The sequence below is a fragment of the Pteronotus mesoamericanus genome, unplaced genomic scaffold (genome assembly GCF_021234165.1).
Source record: "Pteronotus mesoamericanus isolate MK-2021 breed Mesoamerican mustached bat unplaced genomic scaffold, CSHL_Meso_final contig_227, whole genome shotgun sequence".
Lineage (NCBI taxonomy): Eukaryota > Metazoa > Chordata > Mammalia > Chiroptera > Mormoopidae > Pteronotus > Pteronotus mesoamericanus.
Window position 1 is genome coordinate 215,631 of NW_026555094.1, and position 10,111 is coordinate 225,741.

General features: G+C 39.3%; 1 pseudogene; it reads left to right on the forward strand.

Moving 5' to 3' along the window:
• The first annotated feature begins 601 nt into the window (after positions 1-601).
• LOC129069618 (ras association domain-containing protein 3-like) lies at positions 602-2,122 on the forward strand (annotated as a pseudogene).
• Positions 2,123-10,111: the final 7,989 nt, after the last annotated feature.

Sequence of the window (10,111 nt, forward strand, 5' to 3'; positions counted from 1 at the left end):
AACAACAATAAAAAGAGAAATTCAATTTGGTTCTTCTTCGAAACTGCTTGAATTTTTCAAGCAGCCCTAATGTTTTGTTATTTTCTTTTATATCTTTGATCCTTTTAAAGATATTTACTTTGTAGTCTTTTTCAGGTTGTTTTTGATCTTCAGTTTTGGGATGGCTAATTCTTCTGGGTATAATGTCTGCTACCTATTCTTCATAATAGATTTTTTTCCTCAAGTTCTTCAAAATACCCTTACATGCTTATTTTCAGTGGAATTTGCTCATAGTATGGTAGTTGCATTTTTCATATTTTTTCACAACCATATTGCAAGCTCTTTAAATACAAATGTTTTATCTTGTTTCTATGTACCTATTAGGTAGTCAATAAAAGTTTAAAAGTCAATAAAAGTCTGAATTTTACCTCTCAAACTAGATTGCAAGTTTATTGAAAAAAAAGATTTCTTTTTTTTTCTTTTTTGCCTTGGGAAAAAAAATAATTAAAAGGATCAATAAATCCAGAAGCTGTTTCTTTGAAAAGAGAAACAAAAATCAACAAGCCTTTAATGAGACACTTCCTGAAAAAAAGAGAGAGAACCCAAATAAATAAAATCAGAGATGAAAGAGGAGAAATTACAAGTGATACTACAGGAATACAAAGGAATGTAAGAAATTACTACAAACAACTATATGCCAAGAAATTGGACGACCTGGGTGAAATGGACAAATTTCTAGAAAAAATATAGTCTTCCAAACTGAATCAGGAAGCATCATAAAGCCTGAACAGACTGGTAACAACTAGTAAAACTGAAGCAGTTATCAAAAAAAAAAACAAAAAAACAAACAAACAAACAAAAAAACTAAGGCACATAAAAGCTTTGGATTGGATGGCTTCACAGGTGAAGTTCACCATACATTTAGGGAAGAGCTAAGTTCTATCTCTCTCAAAGTATTCCAAAAAATTCAAGAAGAGGGAAGGCTCCCACTCTCTTTTTATGAGACCAGTATTATCCTAATTCCAAAACCAGGTAAAGACACAACAAAGAAAGAAAACTACAGGCTGATATCATTAATAAATATGGATGCTAAAATTCTCAGCAAAATATTGGAAAACTGGATTCAGTAATGTTTTAAAAAGATCATACAGGTCTCCCAGGGAGAGGTTTACTGGGTGGAGGCGGGGCCCTGGGAAGCGCAGCGGCAAGGGGCTCTAAGGCCCAGGCAGTGCCAGGAGCCCAAGCAGGCAGGCGGCAGGAGGGGCTCAGGTAGCCTGATTGAGCGGCAGTCACATCTGCAGCAGGACTGCCGGTTCGCTGCTTTAGGCCGCAAGTCCGGAACCTGGAGTGGGAGGCGGTGTGGCACCCCCTGCTTGACCACCTGCGCCTCGTGGAGGCAGCCGGCCCGCCCCACCGGAGTAGCAGCATGAGCAGCGGCTATAAACAGCCTGGAGGAGGACTCTGAGGATTTCTTCTTCACTGCCAGGACCTCTTTCTTCAGTAGAACACCCCAGGGCAAGGCCCCTGCCAGCCAGCAAGATGTGGAGAAAGAGAAGTAAATCCACAAATATCTCAGCAAAGGGGAAATCAAAGAGAAAGTTCATAAATACAATTTAGCAGTCACAGACTAGTTGAAGATGACCTTGAATTCAAATAGGATTTACAATGGCTTCATTAAAGTGCAGATGGAACTCTGCAAATCTCTGCAGACTTCTCCAGACTCTGGGAAACCCGCAACCAGTAGCAATGGCTGTATGAACACTCTCTACATCAACAGCTCAAACACTGTTGGGGATGTGATCGAGGCCCTGCTCAAAAATTCCTCATGACCGAGAGCACTGCCAAGTTTGCACTATGTAAACGCTGTTACAGGGAAGATCAAGTCTACACTTGCAAGCTCTCAGACCCAGAACATCCACTCTACCTGCATTTGGGAGCAGGGCCCGGAACAGAGACACTTAGCTTTGTTCTCTATGAACATGAAATTGGAGAGTGGGAAGCCTTCAGCCTTGCAAAACTACAGAATTTCTTGCTTATCTTGGACAAGGAAGAAGACGATGAGCTGCAGAACCTGAAGAAATGCTATGCATCCTACAGGCAGAAGCTGGAGGAAGCTCTCATTGAGCTGTGGAAGCCTGACTGAGGGCTCCTGTCACTCAGGGCAGTGCAGGGACTGCGGACAAACCAGCAGCAACTGTCTCTTCTCAGAGAACTTTACCTTGCCCTGTGATGCGAGGCTCTTCCCCCTTTTAGATTTAGTTCCCCGGCCTGGGCACGGGGCACCTGTGCCCTCGCAGCCTCTGGAAGGGACTGTGCGTGCGTGCTTCCCGTTACAGCGCTACGGCGAAACCTCCTGGCAAGCTGTGAATTGGGAGCAGCTACAGTGCTTTGGAGTATGGACTCCAGGTTTTTGTTTTCTCATTTTCTTCTAGTTATTTTAATTATTTGAGGATGATGTTAAGCTTAAGGATGTGCACATGATTTTTTAAAAGCTTAACAAGGAATCTGTCTGAATACTTGTTCTGTGTTGAAACTACCTGTCTGTTTTTTTTTTTTGTTTTGTTTTGTTTCGTTTGTTTGTTTTTAATATCAGAGGGAACGGGCATGTGAATTGAAAGGCACAGGAAGCTAGAACTCTGAGGTCTTTGTGAAGGATGTTGGAGGAGCTTGACATTTCACAGAAGTAAAGAGCAAGTTTGGAAGGTGTTAGTGGAGATTCGGGGAGCTCTGAGGGAGGGTGGTTTGGGTGATGAGTAGCTGGTGGAGAAGAGAAAGGTATATTTGTTTGTAAAGGAGTTAAAAGCATTCAGTTTTGAGGTATGAAACCCATTGTAGGATTGCTTCATTTTTTGGTGAGTAAAATGTGGGAAGAGCCAAAGGAAGTCTAGCTAAACCAAAAAGAGGGGCTTATAAGTGCAGCTGATGGGAAAGGCAACATTCCCGCAGGTCTGTCTTGCAGAGCTGGGCAGAGCCTGGAGCCCCCTGGGCGGACCAGCCCCTGGATTCTGCCTTCTTTGAGTGGAAGGTCAGTTGGTGCAGCTTCTCCGGGCAGGTGGAGCAAGACTGTTTGCTAACTCCTGTTAAGTTACAGCTTTTTCCTGAGATTGTCTTCAAAGTTAAAAAGGAGTCTGGGTAGGGGTATCTGTTTCTCCCCGATTGTTAGCCGGGAGATTTGTCAAGTAAAGAGCTCACAGCACACATTTGTGACAATCACTCCCTTCATTTCCTTTTCCTTCTCCTCTCCTCCGTTTGCCTCCTTCCCTCCCCCTTTCTCTTCTTTTCTTTCTCCCTTACTCTTAGAAATTGAAGTGTGTTCCTGCATAATGGAGAACAGGGGTGTGGATGAAAGACCTAATACAATCAGATCCTGGGTCTCTGGGGAGGACTTGACTGTAAGGAGGAGGGCAGCAAGAAAGGGAGGAAAGTCCCCCTGCAGCTGACCACAAGAGGGGCTCTTTATGGGAACATTTTAACAAAACTGCATGTTCCTACCAACCAAAGAAATGCATGTGCAATAGGAGCCTTCCTTAAAGCAGGTTAAATAAACTCATTTAATGGAGCAGTTAATCTGAAAACAGTGGGAAAGGTGTGCTGTGGTTCTAGAGGGAGATTTACAGTCTATTTTTTTGTTTAGATTTGTGGTGGTAGTGTTGTTTTTTATAAATTCCCAAGGAGTTGTCAATGCTTTTGCGACACCTAATGGATTCTTTGTGAAATTCCAAGGTGCTTCAGTTCTTGGCCTTTTAAGTGAACTGTGCCTTTTATTACATTTCTGTTTCCCTGTTGGTGGCTCTTGTGACCACCAGAGAACACCCATCTTGTTGGAGGCAGATGGAAGTGTTGGTGATGCTATGCCACACATTACTAAGACAATCATATTTTCCTAAGCTTTTTAAAGAAAGTTGGAAAAAATAAAAGTAGAACTAGCTATAAAATATGTATGGCACATCTTGTTTAATTTTGCATGTAACTTCTTTTTAGTACATTGATGAGGTTTAGTGTCATTGTCATCCAACACTTTATTGTTCAGGGAATGTGTTCATGGTTCTTATACTGGTTTTATTATTCAGACTATAGCTTGGGTTTAAGTATAGTGTTATCAACCACCTGGTCTTTTAATTACCCATCCCAGTAAGTGTATACTTTGTGAAGCATTTCTTTATCAGATTAAAGACACTGTTAGAACCTAATGTAGTAGCCAATGGGTATCTGTGAATTTTTTTTTTTTAACTTGAACCTGATTGTCTAAACTAGGCATCCTCACCTGTGTTATTCAGAACCCTATTAATATCCGTGTGCACTACAACTTTCAATTCAGAAAACTTACAGTGTTGAAATTCTGTCAGCTCCTGGTTCTGGAAGACTGATGTCCTCTCCCAAACACTGGTTACTGCAGCAGCATTGTTAATGTGTAAAAGAAGGGCCCATTAGGCCACTGGTTTTTAAAAATCATTGTACAAATTCATGTGTTAAATTAAACTAAGCTTTGCTGCAATACTCTTCCATATGTGATGGTATAGGAATGATGTTAAATGAAGGGGTAAGTATTGCAGGGGATCATTTTAAATCTCAGACGTAAAAAGTTATAATATTTATAATTTTGATGAGTTTAAATTTATTTTTATAGGGAAGATTTTTCATCCCTAAAATTGTTTTTGGAATGTCCATTTGTTTCCATTATTAAAAGCTGATGTTGTTAGTTGAAAAAAAATTATACACCATGATCAAGTGGAAGTCATCAAAGGATGCAAAGATGGTGCAATATTCACAAATCAATAAACATAGCACACCATATGAACAAAATGAAAGACAAAAATCACGCGATCATAACAATAGATGCTGAAAAAGCATTCGATAAAGTACAGCATATTTTATCCATTTTTATTTTTTTAATTTATAAATCATGTTTACTCTATTAAACTTGTCTCAATTTTTACCCCTTTACCCCCCTCTCCCATCCCACGTTCACCTCCCACTCCCACAGTTAATTCCAACTCTGTTGTCCATATCCATGGGTCATTCATACATGTTCTCTGTCTAGTCCCTTCCCCTTCTTTCCATCATTGTCTTCTTTCACCATCACCTTTGGTCACTTTCAGTCTGCTCCTTGTTTCCATGCCTGTGGTTTATTTTCTTCATTAGTTTATTTTGTTGAATAGAGTCCACTTATAGGTGAGATCACATGGTATTTGTCTTTCATCAACTGGCTTATTTCACTTAGCTTAATATTCTTCAGTTCCATCCATGTTGTCACAAAAGGTAGGGGTTCCATCTCTCTCTCTCTTTCTTTCTTTCTTAAATTCAGGTTGATTTTATTTATTTTTTAAAATGTGAAAGTTAATTATAAAATATTTTAAAAATTTAAAACCATTATAAAGTCTCAGCAATTAAACCAACATGACATCAGCACAGAAATAATGAAGTAGATCAATGATATATAATAAGCATTCTAGAGACAAACATATATATCTGTCTGACAATGTAATATATGATTAAGTTAATATTTCAAATCAATGGGTAAAATAAGGATTATTCAACAAAAAAGGTCCATGGACCACTATCGCATGAAATAAAACAAATATAGAGCCTTGTTTCACACATTATACAAGAAGTATTCAGGTGAGTTAAAAATCAATATGTAGAATCTAAGGAGTTTTAGAAGAAAATAGAACTAATATTTTTTCATGACTTGAAGATAAGGATAAGGAATAGAATATAAAAGTATTTGCAACACATCTAAAATATGGTTAATAGGTTTTTTTGTTGTTGTATTTTTTGGGGGGAGAAAAGTTCTGCAAACCTTTAATCAAAAACTGGATAAGGAATACCAAAACGTCATTTAAAGTTTTTTTTTTTAATAATAGAAATAGGCAAGAAATATACTAAAACAGGTTTAGTTTCCACAAATAGTAAAGGAACAATTAAAATAACATCGTTGTCACAATCATATTAATAAGTATTAAAAATATTGAAAATATCAAGTATTGGCAACTGTGAAATGAACTAGGTATTAACAGAAAATTTTTCTTAAAGCAGCCCCTTTAGCATATTTTGCAGTGCTGGTTTCGTGGAGGCGTATTATTTTAGCCTTCTTTTGTCTGGGAAACTCCGTATTTCGCCTTTCATTTTAATTGAGTCTTGCTGGGTAGAGCAGTCTTGGTTGCACACCTTTGCTTTTCATGACTTGGAATATTTCTTGCCATTCCCTTCTGGCTTGCAGTGTTTCTGTTGAGCAGTCAGCTGCCAGCCGTATTGGGGCTCCCTTATATGTTACTACCTCTTTCTCCCTTACTTGCTTTTAGTATTCTCTGTTTGTCTTTGATATTTGCCATTTTCATGATGATGTGTCTTAGAGTGGGCCTCATTGGGTTCCTCTTGAATGGGACCCTCTGTGCTTCCTGGAAATGTGTGACTTTTTCTCTCCTCCAATGAGGGAAGTTTTCCATCATGACTTTTTCAAACAGGTTCTCTATCCCTTCCTCATCTTCTTCTCCTTCGGGAATCCCTATTATATAGATATTATTACGTTTCAGGTTGTCCTGCATTTCCCTAAATGTCTCTTCATTCTTTTTGAGTCTTTTTTCATTTTTCTATCTTGTCCTCCAGCTCTCTGATTCAACCCTCATCTTCATCTAGCCTGCTTTTAATTCCTTCTACCATGTTCTTCAATTCAGAAATTGTATTCTTCATTTCCTCTTGTCTCTGATTCATAGTTTCTATGTCCTTTTTCATGCTGATATAGTTTGCAGTAAGTTCCTCATAGTTTCCCTGTAGTTTTTGGTAATTCTCTTTGAGCTCCCTGAGCTTGTTGAGCTTCTTTAGAACTGTTGTTGGAACTGAATATCTGATAGTTTACTTGCCTCTATTTCCTTTAGTTTTCTTTGTGAGGATTTCTCCTTTCCCTTCGAGTGGGACATATTTCTTTGCCTTCTCATTATTTGTAAGACTCTGCTCTTTTGCTTCAGCTTCTTAAGTTGATCTGTCTTGATTTCCTGACTTTGTGGTGTGAACTTCTATGGTTGGAAACTGCTGTTTTTACCTTCTGGATCTGCCTCTGATGGTGTCAGATGTTGACCCTGTCTGACCTTAGGCAGTCCGCTCGAGACTTCTAGTAATCTACTGTTTGTGGCTGTCCCCTTTAGCTGTTAATATAATCACTCTGCACTCATCAGGCCACCTTAGACAGCTCAGGGCAGGGCGGAGTCCCTCCTGGGAGTGGGGTTATGGGGTCCTCTCATGTTGCTGCCATAATGGCGAGGAGTCTGCACTGAGATCCTGCCAGCTACTCTCTCCATTCTCTCCCCAAAGCCTCCATCCCCAGTCTCTCCTCAAGTATCACCAGACCTCTGTGCGCCCCCTTTAGCCAGGGATCCACTGTTTGTGACTGCCACTCTGCACTCAGCAGGCAGTTTAGACATCACAGAGTGGGGTGGAATCCCACCTGGGGGCAGGGCTATTGGTTCCTTTGACACTGATGATGCTCAGGGGGAGTGGTTTCTGCCTGAGCAAGATGGCTGCTGCTGCATGGGTAATGAGTCAGCACTGAGATCCCGCTGGCTACTCTCTCAGTTCTCTCCCCAAAGCCTCCTTCCCCAGTCTTTCCTCAGGTGTTTCTAGCTCACTCTGCCCCAGCCTTTGCCAGAGACCAGGGTAAGTGGCTGTAAATAAAAATTTATGCGTAGGCCCTTTAAATGGTTCTTTGTGTCTCCAGCCGCCTGTCTCTGGCAGAGAGCAACCCTGCCACTTTTCACAGCTGGCTGTTTTTTGTGGACTTTTTGGGCTCTGGTGCTGTAGGCTAGAGATTCCTGCTTTTGGTTTAGACCCCGCTCTTCTCAGGGGCGTCCAACTGGCCATTTCAATATCTTTCTGGTGCTGTTGCCCGTGGGCACCCCGTGTGCCTTCTTGAGTCTGTACCTTACTCTGCACTCCTTACCAGTTAGATTGCGGTAAAGCCGATTCTTCTGTCTCTGAGGTTACAAGGCTCCTTTCTTGCTATTGTTCAGTTGTTTGTTCCAGGTGATTTCTCCCCAATTTAGTTGGCATTCCTGGTGGTCCTCGGAGGTGGTCAGTGTGACTTCCTCTCACTCCTCTACCATCTTGATTTCTATTCTACAGTATAATTCTTGGTAAAAAAAAATAAATAAAAGAGCTCAGCAATGTGGGAATAGAAGGAGCATATCTCAACATAATAAAGGCCATGTATAAGTTACTTACAACCAACATTATACTCAATGGGCAAAAATGAAAATCTTTCCCCATAAAATGAATAAAATATGATGTTCATTTTTACCACTTTTATTCAACATAGTATTGCAAGTTCTAGGTACAATGATCAGAAAATAAAAAGAAATAAAAGGTATCCAAATTGGAATGGAAGAAGTAAAACAGCCATTATTTGCAGACAACATGATAGTAAACATAGAAAAACCTATAGCCCAACCTAATAAGCGAATTTGACAAAATAGCAGGATACAGATTCAATATGCAGAATTCAATAAGGAGTTAAAAGACTTGTATTCAGAAAACTACAGAAGCTGAAGAAAGAAATTAATGAAGATACAAACAAATAGAAGCATATGCCATGTTCATGGATTGGAAAAATCAACATCATTAAATTGTCCATAGTACCCAAAGCAATCTACAGATTCAACGCAATTCCTATTAAAATACCAATGAAATATTTCACAGATTTAGAACAAATATTCCAAAAATTTATATGGAACCCAAAATGAGCCAGGATAGCTTCAGCAATCTTGAGAAAGAACAAAGTAAGAGGGATCACGATATCTGTTATCAAACTATACTTCATGGACACTGTATCAAAACAGTCTGGTACTGGCATAAGAACAGTCATATAGGTCAATGAAACAGAATAGTGAGCCCAGAAATAAACCCATGTTTCTGTGGTCAATTAATATTTGACAAAGATGACAGGAGCACAAAATGGAGTAAAAATAGCCTCTTCAAAAAATGGTGCTGGGATATCAGGATGGTACACACCAAAAAATGAAACTAGACCAGCAACTTACACCATATACTAGAATAAACTCAAAATGGATAAAATACTTAAACATAAACCATAACACCATAAAAGTCTTAGAGGAAAACTTAGGCAGTAAGATTTCAGATATAAAATATCTCAGATATAAATTTCAGATATAAAATATTTCAGATGTAAAATATCCAGGCAGCTATATATTCACTGATACATCCTCTAGGTCAAAGGAAAAAAAGGAAAGAATAAACAAATAGGATTACATCAAATTAAAAAGCTCCTGCCCAGCTAAAGAAAACATCATCAAAATGAAAAGGGAACCAATCTTATGTGAAAAATATTTGCCAGTGATACATTGACCAAGGGTTTAATCTCCAAAATATATAAAGGACTCATATAACTCAACTCCAGAAATACAAACATGACTATTAAAAAATGGGTAAAGGACCTGAACAGACAGTTATCCAAAGAGGACATGCAGAGGGCCCATAGACATATGAAAGGATGCTCAACATCACTAGTCATCAGAGAAATGAAAATCAAAACCACAATGAGCTACCACCTCACACTGATCAGAATGGCCATCATTAACAAATTAACAAACATAAGTGATGGCATGGATATGGAGAAAATGGAACCCTAGTGCACCTAGTGGTGGGAATGCAGACTGGTACAGCCACTGTTGAAAACTGTATGGAATTTCCTGAGAAAACTAAGAATGGAACAGCCTCTTTACCTAGGGATTCCACTGTTGGGATTATACCCTAAGAATCCTAAAACACCAATTCAAAAGTATCTATGCACCCCAACATTCATAGCAGTGTTATTTACAACAGCCAAGTGCTGGAAACAGCCTAAGTGCCCATCGGTAAATCAATGGATCAAAAATCTGGGCTTCTTGTACACAATAGAATACTACATAGGAGAAAGAAAGAAGGAACTCCTACATTTTGTGACAGCATGGACAGAACTCTAGAATATTATGCTTAGTGAAATAAGCCTGGTGGTGAAAGACAATACCAAATGATCCCATCTATAAGGCAAACCTAATGTACAAAACAAACAAATGAGAAAATTAGAACTAGAGGCATGGAAACATGGAACAGACTAACAGACACTGGAGGGGAAGTGGGAGGG